The 11,982-nt window shown below is 41.2% G+C and overlaps 1 protein-coding gene across 3 annotated transcripts in view; it reads right to left on the reverse strand.

Annotated features, from left to right (window-relative positions):
• Window positions 1-10,950, reverse strand: part of NGEF (neuronal guanine nucleotide exchange factor) — a 65,041-nt gene extending 54,091 nt beyond the window's left edge. The window contains exon 1 of one of the 3 annotated variants that reach the window (XM_072995777.2): window positions 10,571-10,950. The gene's annotated coding sequence lies outside the window, so the exon portion shown is untranslated. Of the gene's footprint in view, window positions 1-7,276; window positions 7,346-10,570 lie in introns of those variants that run through there. The other 2 variants (XM_072995779.2, XM_078389362.1) reach the window with 2 other exon arrangements.
• Between the last annotated feature and the right edge of the window lie 1,032 nt (window positions 10,951-11,982).

The following is an 11,982-nucleotide window of genomic DNA, read 5'->3' on the forward strand; positions in this document are numbered from 1 at the left end:
CTGGCCTGGGTTAGACTGTCAACAGCAAATTAAGGGAAACTATGGAATTAGCCATCAGTCAGGATCAAAGAATAAGTGAGAACTGAAAGACAAACTGGAAAGGAAAGCTGAGGATGTGAGACAGAGGGCGAGAGGGATAGATATCACACTCACTGGAGAGCTGCCCCTCCTCAACAACGAAACTAAGGAAGTGGACCCCAAACCTGTATCAGAACCTACAGTGGAACCTCAGCAGGAGACAGTAATAGAGGCGCTGACAGAAGACATACAGAAAGTGATGATAGGGGAGGTTCAAGGAGAAAAGGCGGGAAGAGAGAGAGAAAAGGGACGGTGGAGTTTGCAGCTGGGATGGCGGGGAGTAGAGAGGAGGAAAGAGCAGTTGCCGCCCAGTTGGGAATGGGTGTGGATGAAGGATCCTTCGACTGGATTATGGGAGAGATTGAGAGTGCCAAAAGAGGAGGCAGATTATAGGAGAACATTAGAGATTCCCCCTAGACCCTCTTATTGCGGGGAAACAGAGGTGAGGGAGTGGAGAATGAGACTGAGAGAGAGGAAAAGGAATGAGCAGAGAGAAAAAGGAAAGATTGGAATGGAGAGTAACAGAGATGAAGAGAAGGAGCTAAAGGGAGGATCCTGGGAGTACAGAGACCCCAATGGATGGATCCTGTGGGATGATGATCTGGACAAGGAGACCGTGCCCCTGCTGGGAGGCACAATGAGGCAGACCGTAAAGGACTGAGTCCCCGCTGATCTCCCTGGACCATGGGACAACACTTATAGAAACTCGTTCCTGTTTGACGAATGGAAGCCCCTTCTGGACCCATTGGCAGAAGGAGAAAGGACTCATAATCATGTTCCAGACACTCATTTATTGTTTAATGCACCAATAAATTCCACACCTGTTTTGAAACAACAACGATCTACTGATTTCTTTGAATTGAATTTGGAGCCAACAGTCAAACCCTCACAGAGGAGCAAGCCAAAAGTGAGACTGAAGAACAACTCAAGGCTGAAGGAGAAATTAGGAACAAAACTACAAAAAATAAGCAAAATGGCCAAACATACAGGGCCATTTTCCCAATGTGTAGCCCTGTTGCTCAGGCAAGGCTAAATTGGGAGCCTGCTTATAATCTTTCCTGTCCCAGACAATTCAATGACCATTCTGGGTGTACAAAGTCAATACAAGGCTTGAAGGCAGTTCCCGAACAGTGTCCTTCAGTTCAGTGGTTCACCACGTGGAAGAGTTCTTACACAGGGGCAGCAGCTCCTGCAGCCTCTACTCTCTGGCCTATCTTATCGTGGAACTGTCTCACTGAAGTAGGATTTGGAGTCATCTGGGTCACATTTTAAAAGCTTATGTTTGGTGTAATGTGTTTTATCTCAAACTTGAGCAATCCTTCCTTTCACATGGGAGGTGTTTCTTCTCTCATGAAAAGGATCCAGACAGCACTTCAGATCATTCCAATTTCTCCCCCTTTTGATTATTGGTGCCTCCTCCCCTGAATATTTCCCCACCTTTTATCATAATTGTCATTCCATAGGCTGCTGTTGACTTCCCTTTTTTCAGTAATTTACTAGTGGCACAGCACTACGGCAATACATCAACCTAGCATGGATACTCCCTTCTACTGTATTTGAAATAGCACTGTGTCACTCAGCAAAGGGTTTGTCTGATATCCTTTCTACTGTCAAAACCCACTGCATATGCCAAAGGGTGCATACATCTGTGTTCTGCCTCATGAGTCTAGTTGAGCAACCTGAAACCGACCCCCCATTGAAAAAGTCTATTATTTGATGGGCATTGTCATTTCAGAAGTATGTCAGGGGTTGCAGACAAATAATGGACATAATAAGGTAAAACAGCACCAGCCCCATCCATTTCACAGATACCAACCCCTTAGATTACAGCTAAAATCAAATAAAATTTTTCTGCACATAGCTCATGTTCTAAATATTAAACCAGAAGAGGCTAGGCTAAAACTATGGAAAACTAAAACAACACCCCTTGTTGAATGGATGAATGCTGAAGAATGTGTCCCACCAGGACAGGACTCTAGCTGAACCACCTGGAAGTCACTTAATAGACTTTGAAGCAAAATAGGAAGATCAAGGAATAATCAAGTAAAATGGAGCTACTTAGATACAAAACAAATTTTCTGTGAATGTGGAGAAATACGATTAATTCAGCATTTAAGTGCATGCAATTTATGCCCGACCATGTGTACAAAGGAGATCTAGCAAACGACCAAGATAACACTATTGAAGCAGTCAGCTTCTGTTAAAAAATAGTCTAATCATCTTAACATTTTAATTTGTTTTCATTTTACCTATATTTCATATACATCCATAATTTTAAGTTGTGCAAAGCTCTGATACGAATAAAGAAAAGAAGTTGAGCAGAAGCAGTTAAAAGCTGTATCTTAGGGAAAAAATTCTCCTTTGGGATTGTTAAGTACTCATTACTGACAAGTAGGAAAAGTCAGCCTTCAGAACATTGAAAAACAATTGAAATTGAATGGAAAGACAGCTTTAATCCCCCTCCCCCAGACAAGACAGAATAAAATGGCACAGTATTTGAGAATAGATATGTAAATCTTTTCTTATTTTACTTTACAGGTATGCTAATTTTCATGAGTTTTTCAGCATTTCAAAATGTCCCTTCTAAGTGGGATTATCAGAGTTAAGTGCATTTTTTGTATATTTTTCACTTTTTATGAAATAGGAAGTGTTTTGTGCAAAAAAATGTGCATGTTGCTGATGGTGAAAAATGCTGGTCTTTGCTCTTATGTGGAAGCGAAACATCTCGCAGTAGTTGACTTTTGTTTTTTGTTTTTTACATATTGAGACACCCTTTTTCATTGAGAATGATCAAATTTGTATGAGGTACATAGAATCATAGAATTATGAAGTGGGAAGGGGCTTATAAGGCCATCAAGTCCAACCTGCTGCTCGATGCAGGAATGCAAATCAAAGGAGATCTGCCAGATGGTTGTCTAAATTTCTCTTGAAGGCCTCCAGTGTATATCAACCTAGTGCAAAACATTAACTTTCAAAGAAGACGAGCCACATACAGATCTTTGGCTTGAAACCAGCAGTGCTACTAATTCTCACTTTATTCTTCTTCCTGTTTACTTCTTAAGGTACATCTATTCATGTTTAGTTATATCCTCAACAAGCTTTTTCAATACTCTGGCAGCATTTAAGACGCACACTCCCTACAAGTATTTAACAATTATGTTGTTACCTCACTTATCACATTGTTCACACTCCTGGGATAAAAAGGTACAAAGAATGTGTCCTTTTGGATATGAATGTGTAGCTGGGTTGTTCATCATTTGTCCTTGCTACCACTCTTCATTATGAGATAATTGTTCAGTACTGGTGCACTAAACCTGCCTATCATAGCTTGGCCTTTTGTTCTTCTCTAATGCTTGAGTGATGAACTAGGACTCAGTAGAATGGGATTCAAATCACCACTTAGCAATGAAAACTCACTGAGGGAATAGTAATCACCCCTTAAATATCTCACCTTGAAAATTCCATTGGGCAGGGATGTTGGCAAGTCTTGGGGTCTCAATCAAAGTCTTTGGTACAAAGTCCTAAGTCCAAGTCCCTATTAAAACTAGGTCATGAGGAGAGATGGGGGTATTCGTATACGAATACAAATATCCCTGTGCAGATGGACAATGAGGGTCCAGCCCCTGGGGTGAACTGTCCACTCATGCATCCGCTGGCAGCCTCACTCATCCTTCCAATCACTCCCAGAGCACCGCTCTCTTCCCACTCAGCTAGCCATTCCAGGCAGGGGGAGGAAGGACAAGTCTCCTGCATGCCTGCCGAGTGGCCAGCCGAGCAGGAAGAGAGTGGCACTCCGGGAATGATTGGAAGGATGAGCAAGGCTACCACCACTGTCGGACATGTGGGTGGATGGTCCAGTCCCTGGGGCCAGACCCTTGTTAAGTCTAGCTGTGTGGGGATATTCATATTCGTATACTCCCATCTCTACTCATAAGTCAAGTTCAAGTAATTGAGGAAAAAATGAGTTGAGTCCGAATTGAATTGCTGATGTGACTTAACAGTGAGTCCCTCGACTCATCTCCATCCCTGCTATTTGGATTGCAATAAGTTGGTTCCAACTTGATGGCACAGAACACACAGAGTGTTTGAACTTGTAGGTGTTGGGGTTATATTTGGATGGATGTGTGCACCATCACCACACCACAAGGGAAGTGTGAACAAGTAATATCACTTTCCTGTAGGCATAGAATTAGAGCCAATAACTACACCCAGAATGTACAGTGCTTGGTGAACCACAATCCATGCTATCATTTAAGGCAGTGGTTCTTAACCTGGGCGATAATGCCCCCCAGAGGGCGATTTCATTTTTCAGGGGGGCGGTAGAACGAAAAGGGGCAGTGTGGGGGCGCTGGAGCAGAAGGGGGGCGGTAGGGGGCGAAGGAGCAAGCCAAACCTGTGAAGATGGCTGCAGCCTTTTTACAATGTGCATGAATATATATTTTCCTCCTATCTTAATTTAGTTTCAGAGTTTTCGTCTTGAAATTTTTAGTTCCTGCATTTTATGCCCTTTTTATATTTCTTTTTGAGTCTTAAAATTCGCTTGCAACTAAATCATTAAATGTTACTTTTTGGGGGCATTTCATTTTCTTGGAATTGAATTTTGTTTTCAGGGGTCATTGGATTTAAGTGTCTTAAATAAACAAACAAACAAACAAACAAATAAATAAATAAGATATAATAAGAAATAAGAGGGGGGCGATGATAACTTCCTCAATGGCTCAAGGGGGCGTTTCTTTCAAAAGGTTAAGAACCACTGATTTAAGGAACCAGTTCCATTGCCACGAGACTGGAAAAGCCCAATAATATAGTAAGTAAAGATTCAGGTTGAGGCATTAATAACCTTAGAGTCTTAGAAGTGCAGGAGACCCTATGGATCATTGAATCCAGCCCTTGTCAACAAGGTACAGTAGAGAATGAAATTCCCAACCTCTGGCAGATACCTAAACCACTGAGTTATCCAACTGTGATGTAATCCCACAGCCTAACCTTCAAATGACCACTATATGGCCCAAAACACAGGTTATCACTTTCTAGAGAAAGGTTATATGAGGAATAGAAGTGATGGAGGGGCACATTTGGTGCCCTGGGAACATATGGCTGGTGCAAAATACTTGGTGCTCTCATAGTGTCCTAGAACATCCAGTGAGTAAACATCCCTGTTTTCCAGCACTTCTCACCTAATGATGTGCAATCTGCAATAACAAATTAATGGTGCGAAAGGAGGCTTGCCAACCTCTCTAAAAATTTCCACTAGCCCACAGTAGGCTTTCTGGGAGGGAAAATGATATCATCAGCATATACAATGGTTGAGATTTAACTGGTCCCAGCACTTGTTATGGCCAGGTCTGCATTCAGACACGTTAAGGCTGTAAACTATTTCACGTTTTAAAGGGGCCAAAGCATTACTCCCTATTTTTGCATGTTTTTTTTAAAGTGGTTTTTAATTTGAGGTGCACACTTTGCCTAGTTTAGCTATTAAATCTGGCACTGTGTAGATAAAGCCTGTTCTGTCACTTTCAAAACGCAGAAAGTATAGCTTCAATGACAGATGTGCTGCCCTACGTACACTATGCACAAAGAAGTACCCAGGTTTATGGTGTCCAGTGGAACAATGGGCTCCCAGGATTCTGGTCCTGGATGCCGTGCCTGCACACAAGAGCATCCAGGGCCTTTGTGCCAGCTGTGAGTGACTTCAGAGTTGGGCTTCCCTATCTTTGAATGATTCAGCATGTGTTAGAGCATATACAGATTACTGAATGTTGGTTCCAGCCAGCAATGTTATCAGTGTCTCCTAGAGTTTGAAAAATCTCTGTACAAGCAACTTTCTCTTCCAACTGAACTGTGAAATAACAACACAGTTCCACGTTCTGGCAAGGCTGGTGGGTGAGTTTTTCTTTCTCTGCCTTGTTACAGATAACACTTTGCAAAATCAGATTAATTTATATTCAGTTTTGCACACAGCTATTGTTTGGTACTTCAGGGCTACCAAGCAAAACTCCATAGCTTTTTGGCCTATTGTATAAATTTAATGAGGCTGGCAGCAGATTATGCTTGGAAACTGGAGGTCAGTCTGGTGGAAATATTAAACTTCAGGGACATTAGACTGCATTAATTTGGTAGTCACTGCACACAATGGCAGACCAGAATAATATTTCATAAGGTCAGAACCTGTACTGCCTGCTGCCATCAGCATGGCAAGAAATTCACAACATAGCTCCTCCTTTTTGTTTTAACTGACATTTCTTGCAATGCTGGCAGCCTATTCTTAGAACACTGTACAACCCCTGTTTGAGAAACAACCCCTGTTTCTGGTTTGAAATAAGATAGAAAGGGGAGATGCCTTGCTCATTAAGACACAAGACTGCAATTCGTGAAAGTTTTTCTGCTGGACATTCTTTAAGACCTATTGCAAATCCCTTACAAGGAATCCCTAAGCATGTCTGATCAGAAGAAAATCCCACTGAGGTCAGTCTGATCACATTTCAGATATGTGTGCATAGGACTGAAATGCAGCCTACACCAGATTGTTCATTGAGGCTGGTTACAGGGATCATATCACCCCCCCCCCCCCCGTTACAGCAGCTCCATTTGCTGCCGATCAGTTTCAGGGCACAATTCAAAGTGCTGGTTTTAACCTATAATGCCCTCAATGGCTTGGCTCCAAACTATCTAAAAGACCATCGTGAGCCAGCTGGAGTGTTAAGATCATCAGGTGAGGCCTTTCTCTGGGTCCCACCACCTTCACAGGTGTGTCTCATGGGGAAACAGAAGAGGGCCTTCTCTGTTGTTGCTCCCAGACTTTTAAACTCCCTATCACAGGAGGCCAGAGTGGCCTCATCTTTGCTGCTTCAACAAGCAGGCAAAGACCTTTCTCTTCAGGCAAGCTTTCTCTCAGTGACTGGCTACATGGCTGCCTACCTGAGTAATCATTAGATGGATTGTTATGCATTACTGCTTTGACTAGGTCTACTTGTGTTTACTATCTCTGAGTGGTATCTGTTTGTTCCTTTTTAGTATTTGCATACTTATTGTAAAAAGTAATACAGCATATTTTACTGGCCAAATGTCAAGATTGTTGGGACAATACCTGTAAAACACCTTAAACATTTGCAGTTTTCTAGGCCAATTATGATTGTTAATGATGAAGAGGAGAATAATTATGAGTATCAGGACATTATAATCTCTCATTTATCCTCACAATTTAAATATTGCTGGAAAGCACTCAACAGGAAGGATTCCCCAGGGTATGACATAGGTCCCTTCTGTCCTGCAATGCAATCATATAAAATGTAAATGTATGGACTTCTTTTGCACAAGAAACCATAATATATTTGAACATCTCTGCTGAACAAATAGCTAAACTCCTTGGGATTTCCTGTCAATAGGTGCCTGAAGCTAGACGTAATCAGAGTATTCTCTGTGAATAAGCACATTGTCATTGTGACAAAGGTCCCAGAAGCGTGATTGAGGGAATGTAAAGAGCACAAGCTCCTGAGTCATCTTAATGGTATGAGTTTATCGTTATAAAACAGAAACAGCAATATTTGTTGGAGGCGGGGATGTCGAGTTCTCTTAGCTTTTTTCAATGTTTTATAGGTTCAATAGTATTTATGGGAAGAGAGAAAGTACAAACAGATGTATGTGCATGTGTGTATTTACCACCTATACATGTATACATATATATCACCATATGTAAGGTAATTTTTAATGAGGGATAGCTTTAGAGGAGGAAACATACATTTACTTATTGGCTGAAATCCTGTTGTGGCATAACTTTTAGAGGTGAATTTCTATATTCCTATATTGTGGCATAACTTTTAGAGTTGAAGAAATCTCCTTAGACCTTGTTTATTGGACACCAAGTCATATGCATTAGCATGCAACGGATAATGCCTACAGAGATGTCTTAATTTATGGCAATTTGCTTCCAAATGTTATACAGTTTGTGTAACTGCATAACAGGATTTCAGGCAATGTGTCATTTTATCCTAAACCTGGCTTTCTGTTGATTACTAGCCTGATTTCTTGCTATGAATACAGATATAGTTTCCTAGTCTTATATTTTCAATTGCTAAACCTAACATATTTTGCCTAGATTATTTTATGCACTGTATAACACTGGTCCCCAACCTTGGGCCTCCAGATGTTCCTGGACTTCAACTACCAGAAATCCTGGCCAGCAGAAGTGGTGGTGAAGGCATCTGGGAGTTGTAGTCCAAGAACATCTGGAGGCCCAAGGTTGGGGATCACTGCTGTATAACAGTGGTTCTTAACCTTTGTTACTCAGATGCTTTTGAACTGCAACTCCCAGAAACCTCAGTCAGCACAGCTGGTGGTGAAGGCTTCTGGGAGTTGCAGTCCAAAACTCCTGAGTAACCCAAGGTTAAGAACCAGTGCTGTATAACGTTACCTATATCCCTCTTTCTTTCTCCAACTGAAAATGTCTAAAGCAGCTGATACCAATATAAAAGCAAGAAATCAAGCTAATAATTATCAGGCAGGAGATTTTGGGTGTCACAAAAGGGCCACAAATGTTTAATTTCTTGTTACCATATTTTTACTGCCATGTAGAGGAAGATATGCTTGTGAGAGTTTCTACCTTAGGTGCAAAAAGCAACTTGGTTGGTTTGGATGCTCTGCCTCTTAGATTTGCCATTTGCTGCTCCACATCAGGTGGCACAATATGTTGGTGATAGGAAACATCACCTGAGAACTTACAATTTCTGCACAACAGTTTAAAATGGGCCTACTAAAAGCAAGTCCAAACACATCCATTATGAAGCATTCCTCAGAAATTCTTCTGGTCTGGATGTGGGCAAGGCTGCAAGCAAAGGGAAGAGCACCCTTTTGACAGGAACTGATTGTCTGAACTGGACTCATGGGTGGTAACAGGCAAAAAGAGTCCTGTCAACTGATTATGAGCATGTTGATTTTAAAGCTTCACATTGCACTTTAAAGACTTAAACAACAACAACAAACTGCTACCATTTCAAATATGTTAACTTTAAAAGTATGAATTCTATGCATGCATGGCTTCAAATTATTTAACTACATGAACATAATTGGGTGTGTACTGAAAACCTCTATTACTCATATGGCTGTCAGAACAATGTGTTCTCAGTATACCTGTCCTAGTCTGTTCAGTAAATTAACAATACTTTGTTTACCTACATGCTGTTCTATGTACATCACAAACAGAATCACATTTTAATAATAGTAATAATAAATTAAATTTGATCATGTCACTTTTATGTTGATGGCAAACTGCTTTCAACATTTGTCAGAATGTCAGACGACAAATTAAGGAGAACATAAATCAGGGTAGGGCTTGGGTTGCAATCCTATAGTACTCCCAATACCTTGAAGCAAGCAGAGTGGAACATACTTCTGAGCAAACATGCACAGACTCAAGCTACATGTCCCTGTGCAATTATGAAGCTGACTGAGTTGTCTCATGAACAGCAGAGCTTCAGAAGTTCCTTTGTTCTACTACAACTCTCAGAATCATCAGCAATGATACTGGTGGTGGGAAATTCTAGGAGTTGTAACTTAAAACAAAACAAAGCCCTTCTGTAAGTTCTCTCTCTGACCATGGGATGATATGGGAGTGATTCTAGACACAGGATTCCTTAATGACTACTCTGTTGAAATACATTTTGCAACCACCATGTCTTACTGATAACAAGAATTAGGTTTGAGTTAAGAAAAACCAAGAGTTAGTGTGAAGGAGGGGACAAATTGGAGAGTGAAGGACAAGGACTCAGGAGCCCTGGATTCAAATTCCTGCTGAATAACAGAAACTCACTGTGTGTGTGTGTGTGTGTGTGTGGCACTGGGAAACCATTCCTTAAATATCTCACACACCTCAAAACCCTTTCAGAGTTGCCACAAGTCAGATTCAACTTGATGGCATATAGCACACAACTAAAAGAAAAAGACGAATGATTACATATGGAGCACAATGATATGTGGATATATTATCAATTAGGAGAGCTGATTGGTCTTTTAAAGCCTCTTCTGGAAGCACATGAATAACATGCAAGAGCAACCACTTTTATTTGTGTCTGTTCAAAAAACCCATGATTTTGGTAGATTAATGTCCAGAATGTTTTTCTAGGAATTTTTGCCCCTCTTTCATATCAGTTGCCACACAGTGGTAAACACTCTGGCATATAAATACTGTATTGGATCTCCCTGAATATTCGTGTACTTGTATGACTGACTGCTATACTTTTGCTAGTGATGTCTCTACCCCCACTTCCCCAATCCCCAGTCTCTATTCGTCCCAACGGCTTTTAGCCAACATTCCAACAAGTTGAATAAGCCATGTTGATTTTCAGTGCTAGACAAGATGCTACAGTCTCACTTACCTCATTTCATGCTACGTCAGAGGTTCCAGATTTCTACCCTTGTAATCTGTCTGAGATCCTGTCCTCTTTGTCATGTGTCTTTCCCCCACAAAACTGAAAGAACATATATATATTTTACTCACCTATTCCTGAATGTTTAATTAATTCCAGGAGTTTTGCCAACAGGATGTTATTCACATATAGCCACAAATTCTGTCCATTCTTTACGGTGGTTTGGGGAAATTCTGAGGCCTGGATTGGGGAAATCCTTGCAAGAAACAAGCCTCGACCTTCAGCCCAGCACCTCTGTCACCAGCCTCTGTGTGTTCGAAAGCAAGGTTTTACCAAGCACTGTTTACTTAGTTTCCAGAGTCACAGCAAACATGATTTAAAGCAACAGGTCCCTTTTATTCAGCTAAGTTAATGCAAACACTCTGCCAAGTGTCATTTGTGCTGCTTGAAGGTTTAGCCAAAAGGCTTAGGCAAGCCAAACACCCTTTGAATAAATGTCTGGGTGAGGACCTGAAAACCTCACTGTTGACATGTGATAGCTGCAAAATGACTGAGTCAAATAGTAAAGTAGTTTATGCTGGGGCAAAATATGCTAAAGCTACTTAAGGTATTGCAACGTGACTGTTACTCGATTTGATTTCTTTAAAAAACAAAGCAGTTATTGCCATTTTTTCACAGTATTTGCAGCTAATGTTTTTAATTTGATTCTATGAATGCTTGCATTGACAGAGGATAAGAATTTCCATTTCAAGTTTTTTGAAGCCACAGACCAGGAAATAACGAATGTTATAAGTGGCCCAAAGATTCATTTGATGTTTGTTTCTTTTTATTTTCTCTCTTTGGGTAAACTGGAAAGGAATGGGACCAAAGAATAAATCTAGAGTCATGAGCACTAGTAGTATTCTCAAAATCTACAGTCCGAACTTGGAAAAGCTATGGTCTGGAGGACTGCAATTCACAGAATCCCACATCAGCAGAGAGAGATTCTCAAGTTATAACTTTAAAAAAGTTTTGTATTTCTGCCCACATAATATAGAGTGCTGTGAAAGGATACATTTGTAAATTAGCATAAGATAGTGCAACAACAATCCCAAAACTATGCCCATTACATAAGTGTAATAAAGGCCACAACTACACTTACAGAAAGGACTGAAGTCCCCTTGCAGTCATTTCACACAACACAAGCTGTGGCATGGTTCTGAAAAGAGTACATTGGCACTTCTTTAAAACATACCAGGGCTTTCGTCCTGGCTGGCCAACATTGGGAAGCTTCCCAGCTACAGAGAATCTACAAATCGTGCCAGGGTAAGAGGAGCTGCCCCGAATCAGTAACAGTGTTAATACCCTAACAGTGCTGTTGAGGTTTCCCAGCCACTTCGGCACTGGTTGGCTAGCAAAGTTGTGGGTTGTTGCTTTTCTGGGTTGAGGGCATCTCCAGTGGCTTCTTCTCCCCTACATGGCAAGCAGATGAGGCTGCCCTGTCAGCAACAGTGGGAAGCCTCCCAGCCTTGGCCAGCCTGCAGCCTGGGGACTGCCCCAATTC

Source organism: Pogona vitticeps, chromosome 3 (genome assembly GCF_051106095.1).
Source record: "Pogona vitticeps strain Pit_001003342236 chromosome 3, PviZW2.1, whole genome shotgun sequence".
NCBI lineage: Eukaryota > Metazoa > Chordata > Lepidosauria > Squamata > Agamidae > Pogona > Pogona vitticeps.